The following is a 15,107-nucleotide window of genomic DNA, read 5'->3' as shown; positions in this document are numbered from 1 at the left end:
GAGATGAAATGGGCTGACCTTGAGGGCCGACCCGAGCGTCTCGCCGGCCGTTTCATCCGTGCTCACGTTACCAAACACATCTGTTAAACGCCACGCCGCAACATGGCCGCAGGGGGCGAGGGTTGGGGCTGGGCTGGGGGGGGGGGATAACGATAACGCGTGCCACGGCTGTTCCAAGGGAAGAGAGGATTTGTCAAGAAGTGGATTTGTCAAGAAAATCCAACCAGCCCCGCCAGCCACCACCACCACCACCACCATCACCACCAGCACCTCCACCCTCCAATGGTGACAGAAATCTATCCAACGAATGAACCTCAGAACGTGGTTCTGTTCACCCCCCTCTTCCCCTCTTTCCCAAGATCCTTGTACATACTTTGTACAAAATACACACGCACACAGACACACACACACGCACACACACGCACACACACACACGCAAGCGTGCAAGCACACACAGAGAATCGATCAATACTACAAGTTGAGCGAAACAGATACTCGAGACTAATGGACATTTCGAATTTCTGCGGCTGCCGAAATTCATATTGATGCGGACATCGCAGGCCAGCGGGCTCCGAGGGGAGGAGGGGAGGTCACCGGCTGCTTTGACAGCCTACCCCTGCTTAATGGACGCCTATCGACTGCCCCGCGACTAACATGTCACTTGGAGGCACGGAGTCTGTGCGAGAGTGCCCGCCCCGCGCGCGCGCGCGCGCCTCGAGTTGGTTCGCGAGGAACTAGACGGATCGGGTTCCCTGCGGACTCTGCAGAGGCGATCGTGCGTCTCCACCGCAGCCGCCCGCCGGCGGGTTCCGAGTCGTGAATGCGTTGATTACAATAAATATGATTGCTTCGGACGTCGGAGGGTTCTGGGAAAAACTGTCGATCGCGCGGATGACAAGTGACTGTGAATGGTACATGATGATAAATGTCTTTGTTATCTATGTGAAAGGGTGAAATGAGTGTACGTGCTGGAGTGTAACTTTGTTTGACTCAACCACAATTTTTGCTCTGTAATACTATTTTAATCATACTATTATACTTACATTATAACGTTCACACTTTATCAAATCAAGTGAGATATATTCATATCAGTTGGACTTCTTACAAACAGCAGTGTTTCGCTAAGTGATCATCCAGACCGGCTTCTATTCATATCTATAGAGCTGTCTGGGTTCTGACCAACCCAGGCCCATTTCTGCTGACTGGGGATGTTAAGTACCACCAGTGAGAGACGAGTGACAGACGGTGTATTTCCTGTTGAATTGCCTTACTCTTCCTCCAGACAACTGAGGACCCGGTGGTAATCTGAACCACATCTATCTCTCTCTCGCTCTCTGAACACAACACTGTGTGTGTGTGTGTGTGTGTGTGTGTGTGTGTGTGTGTGTGTGTGTGTGTGTGTGTGTGTGTGTGTGTGTGTGTGTGTGTCTCTCTCTCACTACACACACACCACTGTGTGTCTCTCAGTATGGTTTAGTGTGTGTGTGTGTGTGTGTGTGTGTGTGTGTGTGTGTGTGTGCATGTATGGGTGTGTGTGTCTCTCTCACTGCACACACCACTGTGTGTGTGTGTGTGTGTGTGTGTGTGTGTGTCTCTCTCTCACTACACCCAAACCACTGTGTGTGTCTCTCAGTATGGTTTAGTGTGTGTGTGTGTGTGTGTGTGTGTGTGTGTGTGTGTGTGTGTGTGTGTGCGGTGCAGAGATCCCCTGGACACTGAGGACATTGTGCATTACAGTTACACCTGAGAGCTCTGCCCGGATTGCCTCAGAAGGGTCGACTCGGTTCCCGCTCTTTGGGGGGCGATTTGGCCGGCCAGTCGGCTCTATGGCAGGACAGGTGAGGGGGTGTGGCTCTATGGCAGGACAGGTGAGGGGGTGTGGCTCTATGGCAGGACAGGTGAGGGGGTGTGGCTCTGACAGGTAACGCAACTGAAACAGTTGAACCAGTGTCTGGTTCAACTCATGTTGGGACACGAATCCCGGAATTATACAGATATATATAGCTGGTATTAAATATGTTTTAGCATGTATTTTGAGTAAAAAACCTGTAAAAAAGACACTAAATTATACATAACACAAAGACAAAAAGTCCATACACGGAGCGCATTTCATCTCTCTAATGGTGTGGATCGCTCGACATTTAGACACAGGATTAAAAACAGATTCTCATGGGACCTGTCATGACCAATGAGCCGGCATCAATCAGGTGCATGGGTGATTGACGAGACACCTGCACCACCTAGGAACCGGTTAGAGATAAGATCCAACCATACAGGCTTCTCCAGTCCTCATTTCCCAGAATGTATTGGCTTTCCCACAGAGCTTAACCTAAGCACAAACCCACATCAAATACTGAGTTTAACCAAAACTAAACAATTTCAACCATAATTCTTCAAGGTAAACCGATGCATTTAGTCTAATACCCAGTTTAATGCTTTCTTTTTGCAAAAAGTTCAACATTGTAAGAAGAAAACTTGTTGGAAGAAAACTGTTCAATTTGATGTTTTGTGTCATAAAGTGTACTGTAAAGTTAACACAGAAGTATTACTCTGACCGTATAGAAAATCTCTTCATCAATGAGCAGTGTGGGTCTTTGCTTTCATTTTGTTTTGTGTTTTCCGTACATGATTTATTGATGGCGGAACTGAGGCTGAAGAACAAAAATATGGTTTACTATCTCTTGAGTAAGCAGAGGGTATTTTTGGAAATATCAAAATAGGCTCTGATTACAAGGTGAAGACATGTCAACATCCACCTCTAATTGGAGTCTGTCAGGAAGCCATTTTGAAACGAGATACATGACCAAACATGCTAAATTGGGACGCAGGATTTTACAATTCCCATGCACCTCATGTTTCCTCTATATCATATGTGATTCATGTCTAATAGGTAAATATGATCTTGTGTCCGGCATGTTGTAATGGGACCAAGATGAATATGAATTTCATAGTAAAGACCAGCAATCCCTCGCTAGTCAAAACACCATTGTGGTTAAATCAGCTCATTAATAAAAGTCTGTAACTTTTGTCAGAGACAGAAAACAGACATCTTGAGAATAAATGTCTGTGCTCGCTTGGTAGATGGTGATGGGCAGGAGGGGACAGGAAACCCAAAGACAACTCGGGTTGGGATTCCTGAAAGACCAAGAGGCTAAACTCCTTTCATCCTCTCTACAAACCCATGGAAAGGATTTGAGCCACCGTGAAGTGTACTTTGTGAAGGATTCCTTCAGATCGAACCAGGAACATTTCATACGCTAGACGAGCCTAGGAGGAATCTAAACTCAACAGGCCTATGTGTTTTCCTCCATACTTCGAATCCACAACGCCGTCGGCAAATTCACACAATTCGTCCGCTCGTCCAAACGTCCAGTGGGATGAAAAACACGAGAAGTGGCAGAGGGCGATGACGCGGTGCACCAACAGATAAAGAGCTGTCACAACGAGACCCACGGATTACCGCGGACGTTTGTCTCAGTCCTCCTCGAACCAAACGATGCTGAAGCTCTGGTCTTTCTTCAGTCTGCGGGCAAATTCAATTTTAAAAAAAAAACAGCTCAGAGATTCAGCGGTTGTGTTGGGGGAGGGGGTTGAACAGATTGTTATGTCACGGCCCAAGAGCCGTAATAAAAGTCGTATTTCTTTTGCATTTTGCATGACTGGAGGGTGTTCCTCTCTCGCCTGTCTGCTCCCCGTTCATCACGCAGAGCTAAAGTGGAGCAGCTATGAGCGGTCGGGTGAGGGCCTGGAAGATGGAAGGAGAGAAAGAGGGAAAGGGAGAGAGAGAGATGGTGAGGGAGGGAGAAAGAGGGGAGAGAGGGAGAGAGAGAGAGAGAGAGAGAAGGGAGAGAGAGAGGGAGAGGGGGGAGGGAGAGAGAGGGGGGAGGTAGGGGAGAGAAAGAGAGCAAGAGAGAGGTAGAGGGAGAGAGGTTGAGGGAAGGAAGGAGGGAGGGAGATAGAGGTTGAAGGAGAGGGTGAGATTGGGTGAGAGAGAGAGGGAGAGAGGGTGAGTGAGGGAAGGAGAGAGAGAGAGTGAGGGAGAGAGAGAGAGACTGCCCGATAGCATTCCATTATGACACTCAGCTGTGAGAACGTCAAACAGCGCAGCAAGCTTGAGAATGGAAGAATGATTAACTTATGGATGAACGAAACACTGGATGATTAAAATGCTTAATGAATGAATGAATTAATGAAATAGAGGCCTTCTGAATGGATGAATGTAAGCCGGCCTCATTTGATTCTAATGCACACTAGGAAAACCATTTAGAAACCGGTTGCTGTTCTCCAGGGTGGGAGGTCCATGTAGAGACGCGAGAACATATGTGGAACAGAATATGGGACCGCCAATATCAGGCTACGGTCTTTGGTGTTGGGCACTCTTTGTGTTCTTTAGGGATCACTTCAGCACAAATAAATAATGTGTTTTCTTCCGCAACATGTCATGTCAAAGGGTATTTGCAGGACTCGTCCCTTATGTAATATCTATGCATCACATTCTATGCATCACGCCACTGAATGCACATTACAGAACAAAAGGTCAACTCACTCTGTGTACATGTTTAGCTTTGTGTGTTTAGTAAAGCTACTGTGCTGTCTTGAAATTCACCAAAAGCACTGAAGATAAACCAACAAACATTTACATTTCAACTGGTTCAGCGGAGCACCGGAAATCAAATGGTTTGCTTTAATTTAAACACGACTAATCTAAAACTGGTTGTAGGCCTTTACAAAAGCACTGTAAAATGAATATTTTGTTCATGTTTTACTTCACTTAGCAGTAATTCACTCAAATGTGTGACACCTTAACCGTTTTGCAAATAACTTAGTGAATTAAGTGAGACTCAAACTAGCAACAAAAACTAAGCGATTCCATTTCCAGGCATCAACAAGTTATCCAAGTTATATTTGAGTCACAGAGTCAGCTTCGAAAGTGCTAGCACTCTCAATGCCTCGGATCACACTAGTGTAAAGTGACAGGACGCCTAAACCATCACACACTGGCTGTGAAATGAGCCCCTTGTGCTTTAATAAACATACGTTGGAAGAAATACTAGAGTCAATTTTGACAAGACTTTGTTTCACATAGGCTATACCCACACTATAATACTATGTATAGTTGTAGTTGGAATGTAAAGGCTCGCTATTTCAGTTATTGGAAACATATTTAATATTTATAGCTCTAGCTTTGTAAACCTTTACAAAACTGAGATTACTTTATTTGAAAATTGCGATGTGGCTGTGGTTTGATTCTGGAAACCGGTTGCCTATGTTGTTGTTTCAAAAACTCTTTCACACATACCCCCACACACAGACACACAGACACACAGACACACAAACACACACACACACACAAAAAAAAAACGCCCACGGTCACAATTATTCATAATTACACAGGCGAGCTTTGAGCACCTAGTTTATCTAATGTCTGTAGCTAAAGACCACTGGACCTTGTTTACTTGTCATAATCAATAAGAAAGTAAATCACAGTCAGAAACCAGAGCACAAAACACACTGGCAGGAATCCAGCAACACAGCACACACACACACCAAAGCACAAAAGTCTAATAGCTCCAATTGGCTAACGTCATAAGAGCCAATTGTATCCCGATTAATGGCTTATAGGATTACGGAATCAGCGCGATGCGTTTGAACATTTGTAATAGCTCGTATTACCTAACGGACTAACTCTGCCGCCAAACCCCCGAATACGGAACCCAAGGAGATATTGGCATTCCCCGGTGTGTGTACGTGTGTGTGTGTGTGTGTGTGTGTGTGTGTGTGTGTGTGTGTGTGTGTGTGTGTGTGTGTGTGTGTGTGTGTGTGTCTGTGTGTCTGTTGGAATGTGTGTGTGTGTCTGTGTGTGTGTGTGTGTGTGTGTGTGTGTGTTTGTCTGTATGTGTGTGCGTGTTTGTCTGAATGTGTGTGCTTGTCTTTGTGTGTGTGGGTGTGTGTGTGTGTGTGTGTCTGTCGGAATGTGTGTGTGTGTGTGTGTGTGTGTATGTGTATGTGTGTGTGTGTCTGTGAGTCTGTCGGAATGTGTGTGTGTGTGTGTGTGTGTGTGTTTGTGTCTGTGAGTGTGTGTGTGTGTGTGTGTGTGTGTGTGTGAGTGTGTGTGTGGGGGGGGTATCACCTTACAGTGGAGACCAAAACAATATATTAGGAACGCTGGCTGGAGGGTCCTAAAGGCTACTTCACTCACCACATGATGTGAATTACGGTTAAGAAGAAATCTGCAGCTCCCATTAACACCACTGTTTGATCTGCGTGCCACAAATTGATGCAAGGTGAAGAAATTGTCACGTAATTATGATTGATGATGACAAGAAGGGGAAATGATTTGTGCCTTTACATTCTCACCACCGAGAAGTTCGCTGCAATAGGAGCTGTGTGCACGAGTGTGTGTGTGTGTGTGTGTGTGTGTGTGTGTGTGTGTGTGTGTGTGTGTGTGTGTGTGTGTGTGTGTGTGTGTGTGTATGTGTGTGTGTGTGTGTGTGTTTGAGATGGTGTTGAAAAGGCAGCAAATAGTGAAACGGATTAAAATACAACACTTGGCTGGACTCTAAATCAGAGTCTGCGTGTAGTGTTGCCTTCAGACACATTTCATCCTTTCTGTTCTGCCCCTTGGTATTTTAACCCTCAACCCCTAATCTGCCTTGCATGGTTTCCCATTATGCCATGGATGGACTGATGTTCACAATATGTGCATATTATTTTCAACTTTTTACCAGATGGGATGATACTTACAATGTCTAACACCGGAGAAAACCATAAAAGGTCATAACTTTGCCATTTGTGTAACTACTAAAGCAAAACATCTAAAATAGTGAAATTAGAATCAGCTCTGCTTTCCTCTCTGTTCACCTAAGCCATCCTTTGCCTGTTGCCAGGGTAACGACGGAACACATCTCATATGCAAATTCATGCTTCACTGGCCCTTCCCCCCCCCAAGGTATCCTCCTGTCCCTGTTTCTTCAAAATAAAAACTTAATTTGACTCATTTAATGTCTGGCTGATGGCCTCTAAGTCAGTGTGGAGCCTTTAGGAGCGAGGAGGAAATGCCCCCCCCCCACACCATTTTGACTCTCAGGAATAGATTCATAATGTTTAGGTGAAAAACATAAAAAGAAAAATATAAAAATGATATGCTTTTTCTTTCACATTATGTGGGTTGAGTTTTCTTTTGTGGTTATATCCAGTAAGCCGATGCATCTCCTGAATTTCACGTTTGGATAGCCAGGTACCTGGGAGATCTCCTGTTAGTTTAAGGCAGAGAATAACAGATTAAGATTTAATGAGATATGGGAACTCAACCAGAAGGAAATGGGGGAGGGGGACTCTTTAAGAAATACCTCGCATCGGCTGGATGGTAGAGCTAGGAAAGAATACATAATTGGTGAGGTACGATGCAATAAGCAGCACTACTGCCTATCTGCACTTTGTGATGCATCACATGTTAGATATGTATGAAGTAGCACTATGGATACATTTTGTGTGGTGTGAACTGAACTCTCCGAGTGATATAGCGCAAAGATGTGTATCGAAGAAGTTCACACACAACTCCAAAGATGGTCCCATAAAAAAATGCTTGGAAAATAATCAACAAATGAGTTTATATCCTATTTACAACCGTATGAAGCTCATTCAACGCTCCACAGCAAATCCTTCATAACCGGCGATGAGCACTACAGATTGACGCAGATTTACGCAGATGATAACATCACAAAAAACAGTTGAAAGTCAAAAATATGAATCCCTTTTAAAAAGGCAATCCTGTGTTTCCTGCCGCGGCCAGGTCCCCAAGTGCAGCACTGCCTGAAACAACAACAAGGCCCGGCGACAACAAGAGGTTTCCCTGGGGTCACCAACCAGCGACCTGGATTACCACACCAAAGCGAGTCCTGGCAAGCGTGCGTTGATCCGCCCTGACACTCACTGTCACCTTTACCCCGGCCGCCATCCACATTACAAGGGCTCCCAGAGTCGAGGTGGCATATTCTCTCCCTCTACGGTCTCTTAAAGAAAGCATGAGAATCCCCACCAAACCCCACGCCGCCGAAGATGAATCATCGTCGAATTAGCTCCGTGCACCTTGCGGCGTATCGCCTTTGACTTTACAGGCGCGAGCTTAAAGTTCATGTGCAGGGGATTAGATCGAATTAGCGAGGTGCCTGCAGCTCACCGTGCCTTTTGAAGGCTGCGTTTGTATTTGTGTCGCACACGAAACCACTGGCCGTTTGCCCCTGCCGTTGGTAAACGGGCCTCGTTTTGGTGGATGCTGGTTGGGACGGTGATGGACCGCTGTCACGTCTGTTAGCCTGACAAGGAGAGGCTGTTAGAGCTGCAGTCTGCACGCCTTGCTCGGCACTTTGTTTTCATTCGATTGGGTTTTGACTCGTGTTGTTTGAGTCATACATTTGGCTCGTGGCAAAGGCCAGAAGTCAAACAAATACGCGAGAACCATGAGACTCAATCAAAACAGATTTGAATCAAAACAAAGATTGCTTGAGTGCAGCTTTAAGGGTCAAGTGGATGTGCCAGAGATGGGACTTTGTTTGTTGCTTAAGAGCAGCATTCAGAGATGAGTATTCTTAATTTTTGGGTATTCCTTCAACAAGTTACCTAATTATTACGTTCTATAAGTGGTTATTTTAAAGCTGATTGTAAATCACTCAATATAACTCAATATAATTTCCTGCCATCATTGTGCCATTTAACCTTTCCAATTCCCAATAACCCTTTTCCATTTTTACGCTTTTCAACTTCTCTTCCCAAACTACTTTGCCTTGAACTCATCTTGACATTTGGACTCTGACAAAAAATTGCACTTTAGCCTCCCAGTGAAGCTGTTACAATCCTCCAGAAGCATGCAAGCCCTGAATGCCCCAAACACCAACTCATCTTCCTTTCTTCCCGCCATTGTTCCTAGACATGATTTGGCATTAGCCTGAAGCCATTGCACCAGTCTCCCCCTATAGTCTTTGAACAACCAAGACCCCATCTCCCTTTTTCCTACATCATTGCATCTCCTCATGTACGTTCATTTCTACAGACACTCGTTCTGAAAGCGACCACCCCCACCAACCGCCGGGGTCAAGCAGTCCAGGGGGTCTGTAGCGGAGGTACCCCCACCCACCGCCAGGGGTGGTGTGGTCAGGTCCGGTCTCTCTCTTGGAGGACCCACCGGGCTGGACCCAGAGGTTTCGTCGGCCTATGTTAGACGAGGCGCTGCTAAATGGTTCAGGCCACGCCTCCGTGCGCCGCGGTGAAGGCGGCGTGGTGCCGTGGCGTGACAGCTAAAGTAGCCTGGGTGGTGCGTCAGCAACACGGCTCGACGTAGCCGGCCTGAGGAGGGCCCCTCGGGCGGGGTGGGGGGGTGGGTGGGGTTGGGTGGGGGGGAGGCGAGCTTGCTGCTCCCCGAATGACTCCCTCTTAAGTGTCCTCTCCTCCGGCAGGGAAGAGGGGGGTAGCACAGACAGTAATGTGCATCAGGATCAGGGAAGAACTCGTCTCCATTGAGGCTGTGGGGTGTGTGTTCTGCCTTGAGATTTTGCACGGTGTCTAGACTGCAGTGTTGTCCTACGTGGGTGATTCACTGAAGGCGGTTCAACTGAGCGGCAGTGTATTACTCACACACCCCCCCCCCCCCTGCTTGTTCAGTCTCTGGCTACAGAGGTCTTCGGGCGATAGCGATCCATCCTGAGCCAACATGGTTAGAAGAAACTATGCTCGGTTCACACGTTGGAGGATTGCTAATTGGGTTGAAGGCAGTTTAGTCTCTGGCGTATGATTCAGTTTAGCAGCTAGAAGATGGTCAGCCCTGGCAGGAGGAAGAATCATCTCAGCATGTGGGGAGCGATGTGGTGCCTTTGGAGGCAGGTTGTACTTAAGCTGTCTTTCTGACCGTCGCTCTAGGAGAATCAGCGGTTAGTGTCAATGACTTAAGAAGTCATTTGGATCAGGAGGGCAATAGATCATAGAGACACATAACAGGGTTTTTCATTTGCATGTTGCTTTGCATTCGGATGTTGGGGCGTGGGACTTGGTTACTTGTGATTTGAATAACTGTGACTTTACTGCATGGACTTTATCAGCAAAGCCTTTTGGCTATTGGGGTTGATTATAATGTCACACTCTTGGAGGAACTCAAGGCTAGTTCGACAGCATTCATACGTATCGTCCTTTGGCCATTTATAACGCGTTAGAGTGCAGAGTATAATACAATCAAAGCAAGATCCCCAGCACTGAACATTCAAACTGTAGTGATGTACAATCTGACCAGCGGTTGCCCACACTGAGAGTAGAAGCGGCACGACAAGATCTGAAATGTTAAAGTCAATATAAATATTTCAGGGTTTAACGCTCGAGCAAAAACAGTATTTTTATCAAATGGATGGTATGCACTCAACTCCCCCTTCATCTTCATCGTGCGTGTGTGTCTCCGCGTTCGTGCATGTGTGTCCGTGTTCGTGCATGTCTGTGTGTTTGCAGGCATGCGTGTGTACATGTGTGTGTGTGTCCGCATTTGTGCGTGGGTGCGTGCGTTTGTCCGCGTTCTTGTGTATGTGCGTGTGTGTGTGTGTGTGTGTGTGTGTGTGTGTGTGCGCACGTTTACATACATGCATGTGCGTGTGTGGCAGAGCGGGAACCCAGATGGGATCAGTTCAGTTTGACCACTAAAGATATATTTACATGGTACGCGTCACCCAGCCAACCACGGGGGAATCAGGAGAAAGCCGACAACAACGCCCCCATCATCCTTCAAGCCTTCCCTAAAGTTTAGGGGGATTGAGTCCCGTGCCCCGAGGTTTGGGGGGAAATTGAATATGAATGGAGGGGGTAACGGAACACCTCTGCCCGTGTGCCAAAATATTCCCCCTCGCCCGTTGAAGGGTCTCGACGCGCAGGGAAGGTCGCACGTATTCATGAATGCGGGGCAGCTTGAATCGTTCCTCAGAGCTCCAGGCTGTGGGTCTTCCCTGCGAGGGAAGGATCGGGTTTTGGCGGGCCAGAACCTTACAGTCAGGGTAGATCATGTCAGAGGCGGGGTCGCACGCCCCCGGCCCCTCTCTCTCTCTCTCTCTCTCTCCAGAGGGGGAAAACCTGACGCCGATCCCTGACACGACACTTTCAAAGAAACGCTGCTTTGAGACGTCTAGTCATAAAATGTGTGTGTGTGTGTGTGTGTGTGTGTGTGTGTGTGTGTGTGTGTGTGTGTGTGGGTGTGTGTGTGTGTGTGTGTGTTTGCGCGCATTTGTGCATGTGTGTGTATATTCAACTCAGTTTCCCAGTGGGATGTTCCCAGTAAACATCCATCTGAATTTATCTCGGATTACACTCTCTGCCAGTTACAATATCACCATTTCATAACAAATGAATTGATCTTTGGCATCCAATAATGCTGACGACTGGATCAAGGCGCGAGACGAAGACAGCCAAACTAAATAGGGCCGAGTGGTTTAGAGAGACAGAATCCACAAGGGGTGAAGTTCACTGAGCTAAATGGGATTCTACTCGGTCCAAAGCAAAAGCGAGGACTTCTGTGTTCAAGAGTCGGCGTGCTGAATAAGAGAAAGCGTTTGGTTCAGTCTGAATAAAAGCTGTGTCAAGTCAACGCCTGAATTATGCAGAGTATGTGCAAAACAATCCTGGGACGTTTGAAGGGTTGGTCGCTGTTTGGATACCAGTATGAATCACACTCACACACACGCACCCACCCACACATACAATAACACAAACGGAAAACACAAAAATACACAACATGCAGACACACACACACACACACACACTCACACAAACGCAAGCATAGACAACACGCACATACGGTAAAATACAAAACATTCCCAGAAATACAGATACACACACACACACACACACACACACACACAAAACAAACAGACAGACACACAGAAAACACACTCGCACACAGGCGCAGAAAACACACACACTTATAAGTGAAATTCCAGTGCCTGTGGCCATGCGCTCTTGAAAAACAAACAGAAATACATTTCAACTCAAGCATATGATCAGGTTAACGTTTCAACTGCTCAGTCCTTGCTTCACACGGAAAGTTACGTAGTGTAACGGTTTCCGGATTCGGCCTTGTTTGTTGGTTTATCTGGGGTGGAGGGCAACAACGATGCTGAACTCAATAGAACCCAAATCCACCAACGTACAAACAGTATACTCTCTATAAACTTTTTGTAGGTCTGGGATACAACACTATTTCACCTGCACCTAATCCCTACTGACTTAGCTGTTTCCTGGACTTCAGGCTCTTCCAGGTCTCCGGTGACTCTTCCCGTTTGGGTTTGAAGCATAAAGGTCAGAGCTCGGAAAAACATCTGTTTCCAAGATGTATGCTAATTTGATAATGGGTCGCTAATTGTGATTCTAATTTCTTCCCTTTTCCTGTGTCGTCTGCTCTTCCTAGCTCAGTCCGCCCACCACAGTCTATCCGAAAGCATAAGAACTCCTTGCATTGGAATTACGTTTGTATTTATGCCAATGTAATCAAACCCCTTTGTGTATTTCACTTGGTAGGATGTGCAAACCTGGACTTTTTCAAACGACCTCATGCAGGACCACTGTCTACCACCAGGGGGACTCTAGGGCCGCAATAAAAGTATCCCGTTTTATGAACAACGCTGGGCTCTGCTTTGATGCCCCTGCGCTCGGAGGTACTAGAGCATTTCAAGCACAAATCACAACAAACCACAACAAACCACAACAAACCACAACAAATAGGCTTGGGGTCGACTACATCAACAAACACGGACTGCCGGATCTGACCGGTCAGTCATGAGAAACCAGTGCCCGGGCCTCCGATGTTATGTGTGGGCCCTCCTGTAACCGTGACCTCCCGACCGTCACGCTTATGGAGAAGCATCAAATAAAGAGGACGGAGAAACACAGGCGACAAAAGGAACCCGGCCCATCACTGACCCACGAAGGATCACCAACCACCGGTCCCCAGTCTACCCACAACACGCCTTATTTTCACACAGAAAGTGACTTCCGCCAAACGAGCAGCTGGATCTCGTCCCCATTCTGTTCGTGTTGTGGTTCGGGATCCCCCGAGAACTATTAAAAACGGAATCACCCTCTACTCAGGACTCGGGTCCTGCTTTTGTCACAGTCGAGGGGTTTTCCACAAGGGGCGATTGGCGGGTTTTTGTGTACATTCACGCTCGACTCGTCGCATTATCTCGGCTTCACGTTCTCCCACCCCCGAGTTGGTTCAAGGTCCGTAACAAAGAGGGCGGCTTATTATCACCCTGCTGGAGGAGTTGTCTGCACATGTACGATCCCGTAATTGCTGCCGTCGGACAGGCAGACTGAATTGGACTTGACACTGAGCCATTATTAGGAAATGAAATGCTGTTTTTGCAATTATGCGAGTTTAGCACGGCACAGTGAGTATTCCCTGTGTGAGGCTCTTTTGCGTACAGCCCCATTCAAAAGGGCCTAACATAACACTGTGTGTGTGTGTGTGTGTGTGTGTGTGTGTGTGTGTGTGTGTGTGTGTGTGTGTGTGTGTGTAAAGCAAGAGATTAACTAAACATCAGGCAATCTGTGGCCATATTTTTCCAACTTTGTTTCATAACTCATGAAGTTAATTTGAAACGTAGCTAGGCCTACTCCCTTCAGATCTAAATACTATAATTATTTTCTTCATTAATTGGAGTGTATAACACTGAAAAAGGCATTGATCGCTACCGGACCTTTTTTTTTTTTAACCTTTGTAATAATATAAAAAGAGGAAAAGGAAGTTTGAAAAATAGTCTAGACTTTTTTCCATTGAGTTACCGTCGGATACATCCCAGATACTGCAGTCGGCACAATTGTTAAGTTTCTGTGTCACTGTCTATCATTACAAAACCAACCAATGACATTATGGTTGTGGAGTAGGGTGGGTGATTAACAATAATTCCCCAGTAGCATCCTATCCTGTTGTTGGTTTGCTTGCATGATAAAATTCCACAGGCTGAATCCCTTACTGAGGACATTCGACTTGGAATGCATTGACTTTAAAACAAATCTACAGTATTAACATTTCCTTAGAAGTTAAAACTGTGAAGCTTTGAGTGAACATACACATGCATCCAAACAGTTAATGGGATCAGAGTGGTAAACGACACAGGGTTTCTTGGCTATTAAATTGATAATTTGAAATAGTCTTTTAGAGGAAAGTACACATGCGCATGAAGATACTTAATTGCCGGAGCTATATAATCCCCTATTACATGTGCTATTACTGTGGCCTATGTGCCCACAACTGGCCTAGAACTAACTAATGCTGAACAGGTCCCAGCTATGTTCTCAGCCGTAAAGTAAACTGGGGTGACCCCAACTCACGTGGGCGGTTTAAAGTAAGGGTCCTCACAAGGTAAACAGGGTCAATCCTACACAAGGAAAAGCATGTGACACCTCAGTCACACAAGTCACCTGGGATATATAGAGAGAGAAAACACACCAGCCCATCAAACTTAATGGGGCTGTAGTGTTTCTGACATCAGTTTGTTTAGGCAAACTTTTGATTTGCTATGAAAGCAACCCTCACCCCATATACACGTGTGTGTGTGTGTGTGTGTGTGTGTGTGTGTGTGTGTGTGTGTGTGTGTGTGTGTGTGTGTGTGTAAATGTTATGTATGTTTGGGATATATGCATGTGTGTAGTATATATATATATGTAATCATACATACATACATACATACATACATACATACATACATACATACATACATACATACATACATACATATTTTTTATAAACCAGTTATTCTTATTCCTCAATAATAAACCAATCTCGGACACCATAGTTTTCAAGTTTCCTTATATTTATCAAAAGTGCATGGATAGCCATGTACACATGCATCATTTAAATAAGTAGTAGTCCATTCTTTACCGACACAGTAAAGGTTTGTTCGACCCGTCCAAACCTGACTCATCAAGTCATCCTGACAGAATGAACGGCGGCGTGTCTGTGGAGACCACCTGGGACAGGAGGGGATCCCAAGCACTTCGGCGCACACATGAATTGACACTGCCCCACAGTGGCTGTTGTGAAACTCCACGATTTTACACAACGAATTAGACAGGCATGATTA

The sequence above is a fragment of the Pollachius pollachius genome (genome assembly GCF_949987615.1).
Source record: "Pollachius pollachius genome assembly, chromosome: 20".
NCBI classification, from domain to species: Eukaryota; Metazoa; Chordata; class Actinopteri; order Gadiformes; family Gadidae; genus Pollachius; species Pollachius pollachius.
The sequence above is the reverse complement of the archived record's forward strand: the minus strand, read 5'-3'. Positions refer to the sequence as shown.